A 22,739-nucleotide genomic window follows, 5' to 3' on the forward strand; every position below is an offset into this window, starting at 1 on the left:
AAATTCCAACAAACTTTGTTTGGGATTACAGATTTATCCCATAGCACCCACATCTCTTTCAATTGTATTCAACTTTGATTTCTCAGGCATGTTTTAGACAGTAGTCTCCTCTATCTCTAAACTTCAGGGGACTCGTGTTATGCCCTCAAAGCAGTCTCCTTAAATCCCTTCTTTCTTAACCTGAGGTGAAGCAGGTGGGACCCATTAGAAGGTGGGAGATCAGAACACACAGCAGAATTCTCTTCAATAAATCTCCTTGAAGACTCTGTCACTACGCTTGGAGTGGGAGGTGGCATCTCACACTCCTGTCATTTTGCAAATGGGGGTGGTGAGTCACAGCAGCTTTTCTCTGAGGGACGCCTAGGCAAGAAGGATAATGCGTCTCAGTCAAAGCTTCCATTTTAACCCTCTATTACACAAAGAAGCATTGTCTAACACAATATTATTACACTATTAGAAATATAATACACATAATCTAGCTACTAGGGACACTATCTTCCAAACAATAACTGTTTTAGGAGGGAAATACTCTCTTGTTATTTAAAGTTGCCACATTTCTATATGGAATGTATTGGAAAATATGTCGGAAAAATGACTTGCAAATGGCTCTCATAAGAGATAATAACTATAGAGAATAGGACATACTACAGAGATGCAACAGACATTCTAAACCTATGCATATGTAATTACATAACTGAATTTACAGACAATAAGCAGTAGAGGAATAGGAATCAGTCATAAGTGAAACACAAGTTTGCTTCTACTTGGAATTTGCTAAATGTTTCATTGAATGCCTACACTCTCTGACTTTTTCAATTGCAAATTTATCAAGGTACATCTAAGTTGAAGATCATTTCTTCCTCCTACAAGTTTCAAGTTTATTTTTGTGAAATATCAAAATGTTCAGCTTGGGCACATTTCTGTTCAAACAAGTTTATTTCAATAGAGATCATTTCTTTAAAAACTGAACACACTAGATTGTTACGTATTTACCTAAGGAAAATATTGCACCGATTTGGTTCATTTTTTTTTTTTTTTTTTTTATATATCAACTTCCCACTGACTATTTTACAGTTGGTAGTATATATATGTCTGTGCTACTCTCTCGCTTCGTCTCAGTTTCCCCTTCTGGTTCACTTTTGTGTTCCAGCATCTTACAGAATTCAGGTACATTGCTGAATGAATAAGTTAACTTTTTTCAAACCATGCATGGTATTAAATATATTCTATAAAATAACATACCCCATATTCACATTTTATGCAAGATAGGTACCCCTGCAGACCTCAACCAATTCAAAACTTGTGTAATTCACATGAATCATGATGACCAATGACAGTTTTATTTGTTTACTAGCCAAAGCAATGATTCCACCTGGAATATCATAAATGAAGTATACATATAACTTAACCACCCAGCTTTGGAATTTTGCAGTTCTTTAACAGGTAAAGAGTTAATCTGGGGTGTCACTCTATTAAAAATTTTGTATGCGTGGTGAGACAAAAATATTGTATATTACACTATTTCAAATGTACATAATGCAAATTTGCATAAAATCCATTAAAGGATGAGATAGCAGCAAACAAGTATATCTTGGATGAATAAAGACAATTAGTGTCTAATAACATCAGTCCTTGAACAGACCTTCAGTCCCCTCATGTGTCAATAAAGATGCAGAAGTTAAGGACCCATCTGGACACACATAAGGAGAAGCAGAATCTAAGTCTTCTTATATTATACTACTTGCCTTTTATCTTTAATAAGTAATATTCATTTTTTTCAAAGAAAAATTAAAAACTAGGATTTCACTCTCCCAGAACGTGCTTATACTTATGCTATACTCTAGCTATTAAAATTAAGAAAGTAAAAACTCTTCCGTTTTGCTTCTATAGTACCGTGCAATTAGGCAAAAAATTTCTTTCATTTTTTGGGTAGCAAAATGTTTCATAAGAAAGTAATATGCTAATAAGTCTTAACTACCATTCTTCAGACCATCTTCAAACCTTCAGAGTAAAGTTCAGAAGTCAGAGACTAGGCTCACAAGCACTCTTCAACAGTAGCCCCAACAGGGGCACAGAACTACCCTGACTCAGTGAAGAGCCCACCCAGAGGGCGCTGTGGGATCATGCCTCAGATATGAGTTTAATAGCATTTCAAAGGTAGATTCTGGAATTAAAAATGTCATATTATTACTAATATGACACTTGGCAAAAACTATTTAAAGACCATTATTGTATTAAAATTATTTTCAGAAAACAAAATAATAATAAAGAGTACTAATAAAATTTTTCTTTTTGACCCAAGCAGGAGCAATTGTATCAGCGCTGTGATAGAGCCTCCTTTGGGGGAATTAACACTGAAATGGTGTTTTTTTTAACAATAAAAATAACTTTACTCAACTTCCTGATAAAGGAAATTTAAACCATGCTGCATCCATTGCTAGAAGAAATAAAAAACATACAAATTAAAAATTAAAAAAAAAACTCTTCTAAAAACTATGGAGAGAGTAAAAAGATCAGTGGTTGCTAGGGGTTGGAGAGGGTGGGGAAGGATGATTAGGTGGAGCATAGAGGATTTGGGGGTCAGTGAAAACACTTTGTATGGCAGGACAGTAGTGGATACATGTTATTATACATTTGTCCAAACCCACAGGATGTGTAACACCAAGAGTGAGCCCTAATGCAAGCTATGGACTTTGGGGTCATAATGATGTGTCAGTGTAGGTTCATCAATTGTAACAAATGTACCACTGTAGTGGGGGATGTGTGCATATGTGGGGGCAGTGGTCCATGGGAAGTCTCTGTATCTTCCCCCTCAATTTGGCTAAGAACATTAAACTGCTCTAAAAAAATAAAGTCTTAAAAAAATATCCATTTAAACGTGCACTGCACAAAACTGGCTAAATGTCACATAACTGGAAAACTGACATTTAAAATTTCCCTTTTCAATTCATTAGAACAAAATACCAGTAATGATAAAGATACCTGAAAAGAGAAAATTCAAATTGTTGTTAAAGTATCCAAAATAATAAAAAATATAGATCAACCTAGAGAACAAATCAGAGGTTCTCCAGAAAGAAAATAATGAGAAATAAAAATCACAAAACTAATTTAGGAAACACATTAAGTACAAGACAGATGCAAACATTTGTGCCTGTAATAACTTTCATTTATAATATCCAGAGGAAAGAAAGCTAATCCACTACTTTTGATGTTTTTCAGGTGTCCAACAAAGATATGATTTCGCATGTTGTTTAGAAGGGGAAGTCTTTGGACTTCAAGCCCACATTCCTGAAGGAAAGAGAGAAGTGGAGCTGGCAGTTAGGGGAACCAATACGTTCTCCGTGTGCTCAGTGGCAAGCAACGCAAATGTTCTCTCGGATGGCAAGAAAAGGCTATGTTACTGGGAGCTCTGGAAGATCACAAACAATGCATTAAATAAACCCCCACCCCCCCGCATTGTTATTAAAAAAAAAAAATGAAAGGGCACTAAGAGCTACTGGGGAGCAGCAGAATATGGTTACATTTACAATATACTTCAGATCAACTGTAAAATTAATATTATAAGCACTAAATAGTGTAAGTATCTAAATCAAACACTTCATTTCATAGATGAAGAAAGGGAGACCCAGCGAATTTAAATTCCTTGTGAGGTAGTGGCATGGGTGGAAATCAGAGCCTAAGGGCTTGGGCCAGACCATCTATTTTCTAATGCCAGCTCAGTTGCTTATTTGATATATCTTGGGTAAGACAATTTTTTCTAAACCTCAATTTCCTCATTTATTGAAAGGAGGCAGTCTGGTTCTAAACACTCAAAGACGTTATGAGAATATAATAAGATTATAATAAATGTGTACCACAGGGCCTGCTACATAGTAACTACCTAATAAACTGGAGTGTTTATTATTGTCACACACAGTCCATTTTGAGTCGAAGAGATCTGGGTGGAACAAAGCTCCTGGCTCCATATCTGAGCAAAAGAGGACTTCACTTACTCCTGGAGGGACTGGGATAAACGGGGTTCTTCTGGAGGTATGGAAGAAGTACTGCTCTTCCTTCTATGGGATCACCAACACTGATTTCCATACAAACTGTCAGAGGCCATCCTGACACCAGAGGCTGCCAAGGATTATAACCAACAAACAGGAAATTAGGTGGGAGGGATACAGGCTAGATGAGGTGAGAAAGGGACAGACCTAGAAAGACAGTGAGAAGGAGGCAAAGAGAAGAGACACAAAGTGGAGTAGAGGCAGGGGAAAGAGGGCGCGGGGAGAAGAGAAAAAAGACAGATGTAAAGAGGCAGAGAGATAGAGGCAGGAAGAAAGAGACAATGTGAGAAATGATAAAAGGAGACAGTTTTAGAGAGAGAAAAGGCAATGAGAGAGAAACACAGACAGAAACAAAGAGGCAGAGACAAAAGCAGAGACAAAAACAGAAAGTATCAATAACAGAGAGAGAATCACAGAAAATGATAGGAGAGGGAGGGAGGGAGGGGGGAGGGAGGGAGCAGGCTGGGAGAGAGAGAGAGAAACTGACTGACTTTGATTGATTCTTCCCAGCACACTCTCCAAATGAACCAGGAACTAGTACCACCCCTGGATATTTCAGTGATGTGAGATAATACGTTATCACTTTCACTACAGCAATTTAAATTGGGTTTTTCACTTGAACAAAAACAATGATTAAACAGCTATTATGCACCAGGCAACATGTTGGATGCTCAAGCAAATAACAATCATCACCATCACCATCATCATCATCTCATAATTACTGAAAACTGCTACACATCTGGAATTTTGCTGCATGCCGTGTTTAATTTAATCCTCACAGTAATCCTATTATCACATTTATTTTACAGATAAAATAAACGCTCAGAGAGGTTTAGGGCCTCTGCTAGTATCATGCTCATTGTAATGACCAGATAACAACCAGCAGAGCCATGGCTATTTTTCTTACTAACTATATACTCCTTTCACAAAGTTGTCTAGGGTTTAGACTTTTCTAGATACCAAACAAAAGACTAGGTCCTTTATCTGCTCTAGGTTCATTAGACTCATGTTATAAAAATTATTCAGTTTGATGCAAAGCAGAATTTCTTAAGTACCAGTATAAAACTCCTTCCCAACTTGTGCAAAAGTACCAGGTGCAAGAGAATCCCAAAGGTTGAATTGACCATGGTGCCTTGGGACATACATTTAGTCAGAGTTCCATAAAGGGCTGCAAGGGTAAGTCACACGAGGTAGTGGACCCTCAGTGATGAAGGCCATAGGTGCAGGAAAAGAGAACACTAAGCATCCCACTTCCATTACTTTAAATTAGATTGATACACACAAAGCCCTTGGGAAAAATAATATTTTTTTCTCACAAACTACAAAAAAAAAAGTGAACTAGCCAGTGGTTTTTAAAATGTGATAACATAATAAAATGTTATAAGTATTCATTTACATGTGTTATTTAATACAAATTTAAATAGACTAATCTGCCAAACTTTCAGAAGGAAGGCAACTTTTTATTATAATTTATTTATAATAACTTAATTTTAAAAACACAACCTGGTATAAAATGCCCAAAATGTTACATACAATTTTAAGGACGGCAAAATCCCATTTTCTGAGAATTGGTTCTCGACTATGGTTATTAAACATAATTTTCCTGTAAGAATATGAATTGGCAAATTAGGCTCAGAAATTAGAAGGCATAAATCCACTTACATCAATACCACTAAAATATACCACTTCTATTTATAGATCTCACATGATAAATCCATAATATTTTTTTTGCTGGTGTGAAGCAATGAATTCTATTGAAGGAAATCCTGCTCACCAGTGTTTTCAGCAGGCAATTTATTTAAAAAAATGATTATCTTCCTTTACTACAGTATTTAATTACAGTGAAAGCAGTTGATATTTTAATCACTTCATTACTCACATTTTAATACTTTTGCAATAAAATGTGATGTTTTTCAAAATGGTAATTAAGAGGAGATACTATGGTGCTCGCTTCGGCAGCACATATACTAAAATTGGAACGATACAGAGAAGATTAGCATGGCCCCTGCGCAAGGATGACACGCAAATTCGTGAAGCGTTCCATATTTAAAAAAAAAAAAAAAAAAAAAAAAAAGAAAAGCAAACTCCAATAATCTAGAATTCCCTTCAGTCATTGTTTCAGGGGAGAATTTATATGATATTTTATGTTGCAACTTGCCTTATATGGTAAAGATAATATAAAAGAGATATTCCTGGAATTAAAAGAACTGTGTTCAAAAAAAAAAAAAAAAAAAAGAGGAGATACTATGGATAAACAGTAATTCCTATTTATAAATGCTATAGGAAACTGTTAAGGAATCCATAGGAATGCAGAAATTTCAAGGAAAGGAGAGCTGGGCTGCGGGGGTCAGAGATATCAGGAAAGCTAGATGAATAGTAGCCTTCCTTGGTTTGAGACAATGTAGTCCCGTGAGATTTCCTGCACATCCATTCACTTCTTCCTCACTACCCTGGTCCAGGGAGTACCACCATCTCTAACCTAGACGCCTGCATGGTGCTACTGGTGATAGTGAAACTGACCTCTCCTTGCTTCCTTCTCAGACCCTCAGCCCATTCTCAACATGGCCACCAAAATGATCTTAAATCAGAGGGTACCACTTTTCTCCCTTAAATAATTCCTCAACTTCTTTTTTGTTAAAAGGCAAGTCTTTTTTGGTAATCTAACAAGGGCCCACATAATCTGGCCCTTGTTAGTTCTCCAGCTTGTCTGAGGCCCCCTCTTCCTTGCTTCCTTCACTCTGCTTATGCTGGTCACCTTTCTTAGGTAGGTTCCCTTTTGTGAGTTGCTTCTTTTGCCTGGAACAACCTTCCCTGAGTTTTCCACATGGCTAACTTCACCAGGTCTCAACCTAAAGGTGACTTCTTTAGAGAGACTTCACTGAGTGCTCCACCAAATCCAAATTGGGATCCTTCTGTTATTTTTGCTTGTGAAAAGCCAAATGAAGGGGCAGTCCAACCACAAGGATACTTAGATCACCAAGCCATAAAGGTCCCTAATATGACACTAGGAATGAGTATGACAGGGTAAAGAAAATATGTATTTATCACAATTTCTTTCAAGGGATAAAGTCTTGGTTTTCTTTTTCACTGTAAAACCTGCTCTAGACCATAAAATAATGTCATCAAACATTTGCAGAACCAATTAATGACTGTAGAGTCATAAAACAGAATTTAATCACAGCGCTGCTACTCTCAGTTTTGATCTTGTGCAATACTGAACATCTGATAACATTTCAAAACTGGAATTAAAATAATACCTGTCCAATATATTTCATAGTGTTTCCCAAAGATTAAATTAAATGGTGAATGTGAAAAGATGTCTTAACTCAGTAAAACACTTTTTAGTATTTGTCAACATCATTAACTTGCCCAGTAAATCCTACCAAGGCCTTGGTACATTTCCTCTTGCAAGGAGGACTGGAGCTGGAGTTGGTGGGCTATTTCTGTGCTCAGTAATATCAGTTACCTTTTAAATTCCCCTGTCGCTCAAGTTTATACATAGTAGTTGACAGAGCAATGGTAGGCACCAGTCAGAATTTGCCTATCTGGGCTTCCCTGGTGGCGTAGTGGTTAAGAATCTGTCTGCCAATGCAGAGGACATGGGTTTGATCCCTGATCCAGGAAGATCCCACATGCTGTAGAGCATACTAAGCCCGTGTGCCACAACTATTGAGCCTGCTCTCTAGAGCCTGTGAGCCACAACTATTGAGCCCACATGCCACAACTACTGAAGCCCACACACCTAGAGCCTGTGCTCGGCAACAAAAGAAGCCATTGCAAAGAGAAGCCTGAGCACTGCAATGAAGAGTAGCCCCCACTTGCTGCAACTAGAGAAAGCCTGCATGCAGCAATGAAGACCCAATGCAGCCAATAAATAAATAAACAAACAAACAAACAAATAAATAAAAAGAATTTGCCTATCTCAAACTGCAGATTCTTTAAAGGAAACTGACTGCCTCATTGTTCTGTCTAATTTTTTTTTTCTTTCATGCTATCCACAGTTACAAAGAATGTCTAATCTCTCGCCATTTTTCTAGGCATTTAGAAGAAAATTAACTCTACGTATTGTCAATAAGAAATCAGCAAAAGTACATTTTGTAAAACATAATGTGATTAACACTGTCATACTGTCTCCTTAACTGAGGTTTAAATGGAGACTTGATGCCGCTATGAGACCGCCACACAATGCCTGACGCAGGGAGCCTGCCTCAGGGGCAGACCATCATCCTCTCTCCTACCGTAACCCTCCCCAAACTAATGGCTTGCACATTCAAAGCACTCAAGACATTTTCCTTATAATAGCCAAGTAAAGACTTAATAAAATAGAGGCCACTGCAGTGGGCTTTCATATTAAAAAGATTTAGGTGAACTACTGCCATATTAAAATCTTAGCAAACTAATTTAAATTGGATTCTACCTCTGTAGGAAAAGCTGGGGGAAAAAACCTTGATGATAAGTTATTCCTAATGTGGAAAAAAGTTACATCTGCCTAGGGGTAGGGGTTACACAATTATACAATTACCAGACAGGCAATAAGAGAGCCCTCCATGGAGCAAGAGCTGTGTTCAGCATCTGTGTCCATCTTATTACAGGGAAAGATGGGAATGGCATTGGATTAGCACAGAGGAGGTATTAAGTGGGACCCAGAAAAGGTATCTATATTGGTTGCTTATTTTATGTGGAATAAACTGTTCAAAAACTTTGAGAGGCACTTCTAATTCCTGATATTAGGAAAATGTGATACTATGAGTCATCATAGTCATTCATGCCATGAAACTTGCATTTCCCTTTAAAGAGCTATTTTGTGTTAAAAAAAAAAAAAGGGGGGTTGCTATGTTATGTTTAAATAATGCATACTTTAATGCTGCATATTTAGAGAACAAGTGCTTCCACCTATGTTAGGTTAAACTGCCTGACTCATTTTCCCTCTCTGCATACTTTAATAACACAGGAGATCAAAAACAAGGGGGAAAAAGTGGAGGGTGTTACATTACAGTCTGGATGTTAATTCCCACAGCACTTCTCAGGATGGTCTTTAAAACCCTGTGAAGATGGTTTTAGACTTCAGTGTCCTATATTCACTGCTTGAATATGTTTTACTGAAATTTGTAAATCAGAGGCATGAGGCACAATGATTAGCTCTCATTTAACCTTGGTTGAGCTCTTGCCCTTTGTATGTTAAACACAATGGTTTTAAACAGTTGAAATTCTCATAAACATTCTTTATTCATTTCCAAAATTCATCTCCCATTATATTTTGCACTTATTATTGTTATTGTTGCATTGTATTTAGCTTCATGATCGCTATTGTGAGACACATTGGAAAACAGACCTCTGACAAAGTTAAGTTGCAGCACAGTCAGAATCAAAGGCCAGATTGTGGTCCCTTCTGCCTTGTATAATTTCTGTAGAAGTAATGTATACCCCAAAACCTCTTGACATGTACTAAATTCCCTATAGTTGGGTTCACCAGCATTGGTAACACCTCAACCTCTTTTGGTTTTTTTCCTGCAAAGAGTGGGGAAAATTTAAAAATTAATTAAATAAAAAATACTCAAAGACTATGTAGAGATTTTCCCATTTCTAAAGGGGAAGTTGAAGGTCTCCTTATCTAAGAGTATTCCTCAGAGGAAACCATTCTAACCTGGAACATTCTAGGAGGTATTATGAAGTCTTCAAGGATTTTGAGAAGTCTTCTCTAGGAATATCCAGGGACATTCTAGTCATTGTTTACGGCTCTCAGTATCTCAAGTTTATGAGTCTATCTCAAGTCAAGTTTATGGCATCTCAAGTTTGAATCCATCATTATCTGACTTTAAAACTATCTTTTCCCTTGTACACTGTTGGTGGGAATGTAAACTAGTACAGCCACTTTGGAAAATAGTATGAAGATTTCTTAAAAAACTAAATATAGAGTTACCATATGACCCAGCAATTCCACTCCTGAGTATATATCTGAGGAAAATGAAAACACTAAATCGAGTTTTCATTACATTGCATGTAATGCAATGTTCATAGCAGCATTATTTACAATTGCTAAGATATGGAAGAAACCTAAGTGTCCATCAACAGATGAATGGATAAACAAGATGTGAGATATATATATACACACACACATATAGATATACATATATAGATATAGCTACACATACATACATATACATACACACACAGTGAAAATCTACTCAGTCATAAGAAAGGATGAAATTTTGCCATTTGTAACAACATGGATGGACTTGGAGGGTATTATGCTAAAAGTAAGTTAAAGAAAGACAAAAACTATATGATATCACCTATATGTGGAATCTAAAAAATACAACAAACTAGCAAATGTAACAAAAAAAGAAACAGATTCACGGATATAGATAACAAACTAGTGGTTACTTTTTTGGACTTTCCAAAGAAAACCAAAATAATGGAACAGAAAAATTCTAAAGATACCATTTAAGAAAAATTACTAGGAAAAACTGAAAGAACACATTATGTTCCAAGAGGAAATGGAATGACCAGAATGGTCAAAACAGAGCTATTCTAACAAACTTAACAGTCTTCCAAGTTAAAGACCCTTTTGAGCAGCCAGCCACAATAAAAAAAAAAAAAAGACACTTTAGAAGGGGGATGGGGAGCACAGATCTTTAGTAGCCATGGCAAATCCAAATCACTAACAAGAACAAGCTGGTATAGGTGGAAACAGATATTTGCTAACTTCACTGGTACAGAATTAAATTATTTTCTACATTAATACTATAAATCAAATTGCCAAATCTATCCAGGCCTGGTAATGAAGGGAGGTATTTCTAAAAGCAAATTCAGCCTTTTAGAGGACAGAAGAAATTTAATCTACTTTCTCAACAAATGAGCTAGTTCATTCACACCTATAAAGAGTAATGTAGTTAATTACCACCAAACTCCATGTGTCTGACCAGTTATATGCACCCTTCCAAGAGAGGGCACACAATTACATAAAATGCATATTGGCAAGACAATGAGTAAACAATAGGAATAAAAACTATCTACTTTCTAATTTTATTAAAACCCCAATAATTAGAAAAGTAAAAGTCTTTGTAACTTTTATGAAGTTGGAGTATATTTTGAAAATATGACACATTTGTTCCTTTCTCATTTTCTAAATATTTATCATAACATGAATTTAGATAGTGTTTACCCTTTCCTGATAAGGGAAACAGCACTAGGTAAGGCAAATTAACTGAAGCAAAAAGAAGTATTAAAATTGATTCCAGTTTTGACAAGATTTGACAGAACAAACTTTTGCAGTGTATGTTAGTTATATGTGTGTGTGTGTGCGCGCATGTGTGTATGCATGTATTGTGTGTGTATGAGAGAGACAGAAAGAAAAAACAGGTTGTGCTAGCATTTCTTACTGGTTAAACACAAGAAGCTCCATTACCATGGAAACTGAAGAAAAGCAAATTTTTTTCATTTAGTCTCTTCTCATATTTAGCAGGATATGAAGAAAAAAATCAGGCTGCACCAATGTAGTTAGAACAGGATTTCAGTTATAACAGAAAACAATAGTAATAAAAAAGCTCCAATATTGCTAGTTAAGTATTATTAACTAGTATTAATAGTAATTGGGGGCACATTATTGGTAGTGGTGGTAAAGGCCACATTACAGCATCTATAGGCATCAAAACCAAGAATTTCTTAGTACAGCACTTGGCCATGATCCCTTAGCAAGATTATGTAGATAATGGTAATATATACTTATTGGAGTTGTGAATCAGGATAAGATTCTTATGACTAAACCCATCATCTTAAGCAAGTAATAAAATATGAGCACAAAACATAAATGTAAATATAGCAACAAATAAACAGAGATCCTGCCTGCAAGGCTGATCACCCTGGCAGATAATACTATTCTAGGATTCTGTCCATCTATTTGTCAGTCACTTCTGTATGGACATTCACTGCACACCAAGTTCTGGAGACACAACACAGAGTGAAACAAGGCTCCTTCTCTTGAGAGTCTCCAACAGAGCTGAGAAAGAAAAACATGTAAATAACTGAAAATACTATGGTGTGGAGAGACCTTAGATAAAAGTCTGAACAGGGACAAAAGTGAGCACAGACATGCAGCATCTCTGAGCAGGGGTCAGGGGAAGAGGCAAGGGGCTTCCCAGGCGAATGACACAAGCACTTCACCAGCCGAAGCTGGTTACTGCTTAGGCGAAGGTCAGCAGATTTCATATCTATGAGCTTGGGGTAGGGTCCAGATTCCTAGGCCTCACTCCCAGAATCTCCGATTCTGCATATCTGGGGAACAGTCTGGGAACTAATAATTTTAATATGTATCTCAGGTGATTCAGACACATGTGGTTCTGGGTGGAAAAAGACTGCCAGAAGGGCAGTGTGATAAGTCACGGGGAGGTACAGAAGGCTTTCCTCAAGCTAACAGGTTTTGAACTTTAATCAACAGTAAGTAGGAGAACCAGAAAAAATTTAATACGGGAAGTCGGGGGTCAAATTTGTGTTTTAGTAAGATCTCTAAGACAACAAAGTGGAGAAAGTGTATGCATCTTATTTTTAATATTAATAATCCATGAAAATTAGATGTTCTGATATTCTTTAGCAAAACGCTCACTGCAGCTTAATTTCCATTATTTCAAGTGGAAAGAATTATAATACACAATAAATCAACCCAAATCCCTAACATTTTTCTAAAGCATATTTAAAATATCTACAAACTACTATTTCCGGATGGAACAATATCATTGTGAAACCACAGAGCTTTGTGAAGAATACCATGGCATCTCACAGGACTGCTGATTTCAAAGATGCACACAACTTTAGTTGGTACTCAACCTAACGTATCTTCACTAAATTAAAATTTTATAAAAGTTTCCAATGCAGAGATCAAGTGAAAATATTCTATGATGCTTTAGTTGCAAAACCAAAAGGAGTTCTATCAGGAAAACATGAACCAGGTTGTCATTTGTGGGGTAAGTCTGTTTAAGGACTGGCCAGTCTGGACATAGATTAATTAGGTGGAAATTGCAATAATCTAAGTGAGAAGGGATAGGGGTTTGAACTAAGGAGAAGGGGAGCTAAGTAGGAAGAAAGAATAGAGTGGAGAAGCAACAGAATTAAGAATATTAAGATAAGATTGACCAGGTAATAATTGTGGGGGATGAGTGAGTACTGGAAGACAAAGGATGCCCAGGGTTCTGGGCTGAGTGTGGGGTAGCTGATGTTGCCATTCACAGAGATAGAGAACACATGAGGAGAGAAGGGAAAAGAAAGATAAGGGCAAAATAAGTTGTCCTAGAATATATGCTAAGGTCTAAAAATATTGCCATGTTGATGGTAGCTATAAGAGCAACTCCTCCTCAAACAAACGGATGTAAAAATAGTTATTTAAATGGGAATATAACACTTTTTAGGAAAAAAATATTTCCTAGGCGACATATTAGGATAAGCACGAAAGAGCAACAAGGCTGGCTGGTAGTTGGGATATCAAATCATTTTATAAATAACAAAACTCCAAGAAATCTGTTTGACCTAATATAATCATCACGAAATCTTTCATAAGAAGAATACGTTCATTCAGAGGGACAGAGCTACAGCAGCATATGCAAAGCACAGGTTGAAGCAGAAGCAGAGTGCTGCAAAAGTGTTCATTACTAGCTCAATCACTAGGACCATCTCATAGTTATTCATCACGTACGTTAAATAGTTGGAGATGAATGGATGTTTTAAATGTAAACAGAAACATTTCTGGATACTCATTAAAACACCAGGAGATGTCTATCTAGGCAAGAGACATAGTGATTCATTTGGCAAATAAGGACCTACTTACTATCTTTCTACTTGATGTTTGATATTTAAACAAATATCAAATCACATTCTCTCTATAAGGAGGAAAACAAAATAGTTAAGTTAGGAGAAGCTTGCCTACTAAAAAATAATAGGACCTAAAAAATGCACTCTGCAATCTTCAGTGGCAATTCCCATATGAGATTACCAGGCAGCCGGCACCCAGCTGTAACCCCCGGGCCACTTCACAGGAAACACAGTAGTTACTACAAAGGAATCACCTGTCCTTCAACCTCATTCTCTTAGGAGTCAGTTTCCTTGTTCAAAAAAGTTTGAAGGGCATTAGGGATGGTTTTCTCATTTTCTGGTGATACTGTAAGAGTAAGTACAAACAAAGCTGTTTTTGTTACTTTCTGAAGTTCTTGTGTTAAATCCATTTAATGTCCCTGTTTAATATCTTATTTTGTATTTAAATGTGCTACAAAGCTATGTTTTAGAAGCTTTGTGTTCTGCAACAAAAGATTGTTTATAGACATTTAAAAAATTTACTTCAGAATGTTAGCATTCAAGATCTCTAAAGGAAACAATAAGTATAAACATTGGTCAAGAGAAAGGAATACGAAGTGAGATTTCCTTGAAAAGAGACTTTAAAAGCCTGTCAAACTTTCTTATTGGAGAAAATAAAAATAATAAGGACTTCTCAGGAGATCAGTTCAGCGAAGTAAAATTTTCTCTTTCATTGCTTTCCACGCCACCAGGATAAGAAAGTCCCCCCCACCCTCCAAGTGTCTGCAGACAGTAAAAGACCTGCTGGAGAGGCAGTGGGAACGTTAATGACTCAAGAAAGCCTGCGGCAATGGAGAAACTAGCTTGTTAGGGAATCTCAGATTCTGAGTGGGGAAAAACAAGCAGCAGGAATCTAAATATGGTGCAGCCACTAGACTCTAGAGTATCTGGAGGCAGGCAGCATCCTAAACACAAACCTTTCACACTCGAACCTCCGTATCTGCACAGCCGCAATATAAAACACACAAACAAATGAAGACATGCCAATACTATCCTTTTCCTGAAAGGACTTTGAATGCCATAAAAGAAACTAGTAAAAAGAAAAAAAGTAAAACCCACATAAATCTGGGTTATATCAGTGTCTTTCAATTTCCATGGCTATTGCCCTCATCCTGGTCCTTGTCAGGCCTGGATGGTTACAAGTAGTCTCCTAAAAGACCCAACTATCTTCAGGCTCTCTCCTAAAAGACCTATCTTCAGGCTCTCGCCAATACCACCTAAACAATGCCCCATATTGAGATTCTGATCTATCTGTTGCTCACTCTGCCTCTACCAGCACCTCCTTCCCAATCTCCTCTATTGTCCCAAAAGCCTTTCAAGGATGGTGCCCGCTGCCTACTAAATAAAATCCAAGCAGCAATCCTAGGTCTAACACACCATTTTAGTCTCATGTCTAATTAATCCTCAGTGTGATCTCTATATTTCAGGCACTCTAGGTGCCTTCCTTCCCTTGAATGTTATTATTATTAACAATCATATTCTCCAGGGTTCCCTGGTGGCTCAGTGGTTAAGAATCCGCCTGCCAACAAGGGGACACAGGTTCGAGCCCTGGTCTGGGAAGATCCCACATGCCATGGAGCTACTAAGCCCATGTGCCACAACTACTGAGCCCACATGCCACAACTACTGAAGCCCAGGCACCTAGAGCCCATGCTCCGCAACAAGAAAAGCATACTGCAACAAAGAGTAGCCCCCACTCTCTGCAACTAGAGAAAGCCCACACGCAGCAAGGAAGACCCAATGCAGTCAATAAATAAATAAATAAATATTTTTTAAAAAACCAAAAAAAACAATCGTATTCTCAAGCAGTGGATAAACAAAAATACCAGCTGTGCCACACTGCTTTATCTACTCACTCCAGAAGCTATCTATCATACAATCTATGCACAGCCTTATTTCCTGATTATGTGTCTTTATCTCCCCTTTTAAATGGAAATTTCTTAAGGGTGATAACATCTTTTACAACTTTTTGCCCTGCACAACAGATTAGTAATTGAATAAACAATTAAAACAATGTAAAGAAACAAAATAAGAGAATGCTGAGTCTTTCACAGTATTTAAAGGTGGTTGGATAGAATCTTAGAACAATACTTTAAATACAAATTAACACATAGCAACATGGTGTATGCTGTTGTCCATGTACTGTACATTAAGAGACTAACTTGTTGAAAATTCCATTTTATTACTCAAAGTGTAATCCAAGAACATACATACATCATTGGTATCACCTGGGAGCTTGTCAGAAAGGCAGACTCTGGCCCCACTCCAAATATACTGAATCAGAATCTGTATTTTTAACAAGAATCCTGGATGATTAGTATGACATTAACATTTAAGAGCCACTGGTCATCTAGCACTGTAGGCTAGAGGCCCCTCATTACTGATTATATCTACACAGGATTAGATAAACTCTCTAGAGGCCCCAAACACTGAAAATACACCCCTTTCTATATGCAATTTAAAATGACAATAATAAAATTTAAAAGTATAAAGCTCTGATTTTTTTCCACTAATGAATACTCCAATTTCATTCTTAAAAATATTAAATTCTTTCATAAGATAATTTTGAGGATATTTTGCTGATGTGCTACATGTGGGCTTCATCTATCTTTTGGGTAATTCAACACAGTATTTAGAAAACACAAAATTTTATTAACAGTTTCAATATTGCGAGGTGTAGTAATCAAAATCTGTAGCATAAACTGTTATCTTATAAAACTTTTTCAAACACATGGCCCCAACCCAGATCCTCATAAAGCTCACCACCTTCTGATCCATCTGACACAACTGGTTCCTTAGTACTTGTTGCCCTCACCCAAAGACCTTCAGGAGCCTCAGAGAACAAACTCTTCAGCCTGACACTGCTTCATCTCTGTCACCCTGTGTCACACTACAGGACCTTGTCCTCTTCCAGACAAACATTGTATGCACAGTCCTAACTCCACCTCTTAACCCAAATTTCCACTGCCTGGATAAATTTCCTCCTTGTTTTCTGCTTATGTTGAGCCCAGTCCTGAAGTTATACCCAAGTACAATCCAAGAACATGAAATTCACTGACTACCCTAAAACCCCAATATCCCAAATATCCACCTACTTCCTGCAATGCTTATATTTACTTTTGGCACACACATTCCACACACACTAGTGTGTGCAACCATGTTTTTTTTAACCTTTCTCTGCACAATTTGCCCAGTAGACTAAGCTTTATGTCTTATGCCGCTGGGATTCCCGTTACCTTTAGGAATACTCTAAAGAAGCAAGGGAGGCGATGAGTATGACACAATAACACAATGGAGATAAACTAAAAAGAAAAAAGGCATGAATTAATGTATTCGATAGCCCAAAATAAATTATTTGGGGATTATATGAGCAATACCTCCCTCTTTCAATAGAGTTTTAGAATTGACCACACTTCCAATTTGCAGCCGAGTGTTAAGAGTGCTTAGGACAGAAGTTATTCATTATTGCCTGACTGCAGATCTAAACATACAAAATAAAGATTGTAAGACTCTTTTCAAGTACTTGAATTTGAAATCTTACCAGGAATACCTGTAGATTAAAAATGCAATTAAAAAGAAATAACTAATTTGTAAACCTCATAGGCTTTTGAAGTTCCATAATAGTGCCAGAATGTTAATGTAAATTTAAATTGAAATTCAGTACTGTGTTGAGTCATGTACAGCAATGTTTACTACAGGAGTGACTTTTTAAAAAAAGAACTTTTATTTTGATTAAAAATATTAATAGCTTTTTTTAAAGAATGACTTTTTAAAATCTCAGCTAATTTCTTAACATAAATAATGGTGATTTTTGCAAAACTGGACTTCATCATATCTTTTAAAAGTTTATTATAAAGTTTTAATATGTGCTGTTTAAATAGAATTCTCAAATTACGTAATGTTAAGTATACACACAAACCATCATGTTCAGATAATGTTCAGATAATATTCACTTAGTCCATCATTTAACTTGATATAATGGTATAAGGTTACTCACATATCATAAAAAATTGCTACATACAAAACGAGATTATTATATGAGGATATTAGGTAACAGAAAATAAATTTAAAACATGCATAAATATAATTTTAAAGTGACAAGTCTATTCAAGCCTTATCTCATTATCTTCTAGTCATGTAAATTTTATTTCCCAGTCTCCTAAACAAAATTCAAATCACTTTAAAATATTCACACTGAAAATGATTCATTTTTAGAGATATGCAACTAAATAACTCAGAATCACCTCAATCCCCAAATACCAATTTTAAAAACTGGAATATTTTTAGGTCTTCTGATTCTTACCCTAAAAAAATCTCATATTTTTGTCTCATCCTATCTCCTCCTTGTTCAAGCAGATGTTATTAACAAATAAAAACAGAAGGAAAAACAAAGAAATAGCTAGGTAACTATAGCTTCTATGGTTTACTTACTTTTTTACTTTATCATTTAGTCATTAATAAAGATCAAGTTTCTATCTGCATGTCTACTCTAGAGGATTTAAAATTTTCAAAGTAAATAGAACTATGTCACTGACACTCAAAGGTAGAAAAATACTGCAAAATGCAAGCTTATTTAATGAAAGAAGTTGCACTATTCATTATCTGCCACTCAGTCAACTTCATACTCTATGGATCTGATAAGAAAAAAATATAGTTTAAGAAAAGTGGTTGAATGGTCACTATACAGAGAATCCAAAAAACCAAAACAAAAAACAAGAGACAAATTCCTTCCTAAATTTTAGCATTTCAAGAGTTACAGTGTAAATAAATAAATTAAATAAATACAAATTATTTAAGTTATAAATAAATGTAAGTAAATAAATTATATAAATTACAAATAAATGTAATAAATTAAAGCAAGCTTAAAGACTGCATACATCCAGAGAATGTTCAATTTATCTGGCTTCACATGTTTCAGAACATATTCCAGGTACAGGCCTCAAATAATCAATGTTCTCAAAGGAAAAACAAAAACAAAATGAAACGAAACAGCTATCCTATTCAACTAGTCTTTAAATGAATAAATATCCATGTTATATGTGATATTTTGGGCAATTCTAAAATTTCAATAAAGATTGTTGGGAAAACCGGACAGCCACACGTAGAGGAATGAAACTGTATCTCTATTTACTCTGCCCACAAAAATCAACTCAAAATGGATGAAAAGTTTAAATTCTGTAATTGTAAAACACCTAGAAGAAAACAAAGAGTGTAAGGTCCTTGACATCAGTCTTAGCATTGAGTTTTGTGGATCTGACACCAAAAGCAAAGGTAACAAAAGTAAAAATAAACAAGTGGCATTACACCAAACTAAAAAGTTGCACTGCAAAGGAAATCATCAACACAAAGAAAAGGCAACCTATGGAATGGGAGCAACTAGTTGCAAATCATATATCTGATACAGGATTAATATTCAAAATATATAAAGAATTCACACAACGCAACAGGAAAAAAAATCTAATTTTAAATGGGCAGAGGATTAAATAGACATTTTTTCCAAAGAAAACATACACATGGCCAACGGGTATATAAAATGGTGCTCCACATCACTAATCATCAGGAATGTGGAAAAACCGAAACCACAATAAGGTATGACATTACACTCCTTAGAATGACTATTCTCAAAAAGATAGGAGATAACAAGTGTTGGTAAGGATGTGGAGAGAAAGGAATTTTTGTGCACTGCTGGTGAGAGTGTAAATTGGTGCAGCCTCTACACAAAACAGCATGGAGGTTCCTCAAAAAATTAAAAATAAAACTACCATATGATATGGCAATCTCAGTTCTGGCAATGTATCCAACAAATGAAAACAGGATCTTAAAGAGATATCTGCACTCCCATGTTCATTAAAAAGCATTATTCACAATAGGCAAGACATGGAAACAACCTAAGTCTCCACTGATGAATGAGTGGACAAAGAAAATGTTGTATTCCTGTCAGCATGACCATCATCAAAAAATCTAGAAACAATAAATGCTGGAGAGGGTGTGGAGAAAAGGGAACTCTCCTGCACTGTTGGTGGGAATATAAGTTGGTATAGCCACTACGGAAAACAGTTTGGAGATTCCTTCAAAACCAAAAATGAAACTACCATATGAGCCAGTAATCCCACTACTGGGCATATACCCAGAGAAAACCATAATTCAAAAAGAAACATGTACCACATTGTTCATTGCCACACCATTTACAATAGCCAGGACATGGAAGCAACCTGAATGCCCATCAACAGATGAATGGATAAAGAAGATGTGGCACAAATATACAATGGAATATTACTCAGCCATAAAAAGGAATGAAATGGAGTTATTTGTAATGAGGTGGATAGACCTAGAGTCTGTCATACAGAGCAAAGTAAGCCAGAAAGAGAAAAATACCGTATGCTAATTCATATATATGGAATCTAAAAAATGGTACTAATGAACCCAGTGACAGGGCAAGAATAAAGATGCAGATGTAGAGAACGGACTTGAGGACACAGGGTTGGGAAGGGGTGAGGGGGAAGCTGGAATGAATTGAGAGAGTAGCATGGATATATATACACTACCAACTGTAAAACAGATAGCTAGTAGGAAGTTGCTGCATAACATAGGGAGATAAACCTGATGATGGGTGAGGACTTAGAGGGCCAGGATAGGGAGGGTGGGAGGGAGTCGCGGGAGGGAGGGGATATGGGGATATGTGTATAAATACAGCTGATTCACTTTGGTGTACCTCAAAAACTGGCACAAGAGTATAAAGCAATTACATTCCAATAAAGAGCTTAAAAAATAAAAAATAAAATAAAATAAAAAAGAAAATGTGGTATGTATAAAATTGAATATCATTCAGCCAGGAATATTTCTGAATATTATTCAGAAAGCACATCCTGATATTGGTGACAGCATGGATGAAACTTGAGGGCACTATGCTAAGTGAAATGTCAGACAGAGAAACACAAATATTGCATAGTATCACTTTTATGTGGATTCTAAAAAAAAAAGTCAAATTCATAGAAACAAAGAGTAGAAAAGTGATTGCTGAGTCTGGAGGACAGGGAAATAAGGAGAGGTTGGTAAAAGGGTACAAACTCTTGGCTATAAGATTAACAAGGTCTGAGGATTTAATGTATTATATGGTGACTATAGTTGATAACACTGCATTGTATAATTGAAATTTGCTAAGAGAGTAGAACTTCAGTGTTCTCACACACACACAAAAAGATAAATATGTGAGGCGATGGATGTGAAAGGAGGAAATGCTTTCACAATGTATATGTCTATCAAATCATCATGATGCACACCTTAAATATCTTAAAATTTCATTTATCATTTGTACCTCAGTAAAGGATGAAGAAAAAAGAAAGTGAACACCTCTCGGTCACATAAGAAATTTTTCTCTGCAACGTGGACCAAGAATAAGATGTTTACAAAGTGTATTTTAGTTTGCTTAATGACTTATTGAATTTCCTATATATCAATTTCACTCAAGGAAACAAGTTTTTTGAATCTCAAATTTCAGCACTAAAATGACCGTAGTAGCTGTCAGCATCCCTCTGAACTGTCCACTTTTCAACAGTGAGCATTACAGTTAGACTGACTCCTGGTAAAAGTCTTGCATCGGTGTTTTTTTGGTTTAAGCATGAGATAAACATGAGATTTTATAATAAGTTATCAAAAATGCTAATTCTTTAATATCTATTTTCGAACAAGTAAAGGAACAAATCATCCTTAAAAAATAAAAGAGGATAAAAATTGATTCATGACATCTCAAAGGATGGTATCTCAAAAAAATCTGTGTAGGTCAAAATTAACTTTCGGGTGCTCTAAGGTGCATAAGCCAGCCCTGTCATGGGACATTTAATTTTCCTCCTTATACAAAGGTCAGAAAAATCGGACTACAACGTCCCAAAGTGCCTACAGAAGAACTTTAAAATTCTTCTCCTTCTATTCTTTGGGATAATTTTTCTGTTTTGCTTTGTTATTTTTTAATTAAATATTGTTTTATCCTATCTGGCTTACCTCCTTAGCACTTGAGGACAGAAGGAAATGGGATCTCCCCCATTAGCTGACCTAGCACTTAGCCCAGGAGCCAGATGGCCACCCACAGGCCCAATGCCACCCTGCCCTTGGCTAAGTCTAACCTGAACCACTGCCATGAGACCCCCTCAGAGAAGGCTTCAGGTAATGGCTTTTTTTTTTTTACCCCCGAATCAGTTCACCATTTAAGTTGATCATCTACCAGATCCAAGAGTAAAAGGGCACTCTGACCACACTAAACCCCACAAGCAACTATAAAATATGGCTCTTTGAAAGCCTCAAGTCCATCCAAAGGAAACAAAAACATCACACATCCCCTTTACATACCAGCAAAGGCAACTGCCGCATGGCATGTTCCTCATGAAAAACTCATGACCTGAGTAATCAAGCTGCTGACCACATTACAGATTTGAAAACAAGAACCTGGACTGTCATGGACATCCTGTCTGGAGTCCTAACAATTCAACAGGCAACAATCCTATCACAACATCAAAAAGCAGGACACGGTTTCTCACGATAACACAGCTGAGTTTCAGTTGTTGCAGGACAGCTTAGAACAAATCAGTTTGAGCAGAAAGTTATCTGAGACGTCCAGATAACATTTCTGTTTGCAAAGGGACAAGAAGAAACCAGGACTAGACACAAGACATTTAGAGAAAGGGAAAACAGAAATGGTAATTCAAAAACAAGAAATGAAAACATAAAGCTATTTGGGAGCACAGCTGTTAGTTTGGAAAGGTGGGTATGTAAATTAAAATAATAAGACCCTAGAAAGAAAGAATAAAGAAAGGAAGGAAGGAAGGAAGGAAGGAAGGAAGGAAGGAAGGAAGGAAGGAA

At 36.4% G+C, this 22,739-nt stretch overlaps 1 protein-coding gene and 1 non-coding gene across 2 annotated transcripts in view; one reads left to right on the top strand and one right to left on the bottom strand.

Annotated features, from left to right (window-relative positions):
- Positions 1 to 22,739, bottom strand: part of CHSY3 (chondroitin sulfate synthase 3) — a 264,209-nt gene that overhangs the window by 163,560 nt on the left and 77,910 nt on the right. The gene's annotated exons all lie outside the window — the stretch shown is intronic.
- Positions 5,990 to 6,096, top strand: LOC130842357 (U6 spliceosomal RNA). Its single transcript, XR_009050410.1, has one exon. It is a non-coding gene; the product is annotated as a U6 spliceosomal RNA (small nuclear RNA).

This window comes from Hippopotamus amphibius, chromosome 1 (genome assembly GCF_030028045.1).
Source record: "Hippopotamus amphibius kiboko isolate mHipAmp2 chromosome 1, mHipAmp2.hap2, whole genome shotgun sequence".
NCBI lineage: Eukaryota > Metazoa > Chordata > Mammalia > Artiodactyla > Hippopotamidae > Hippopotamus > Hippopotamus amphibius.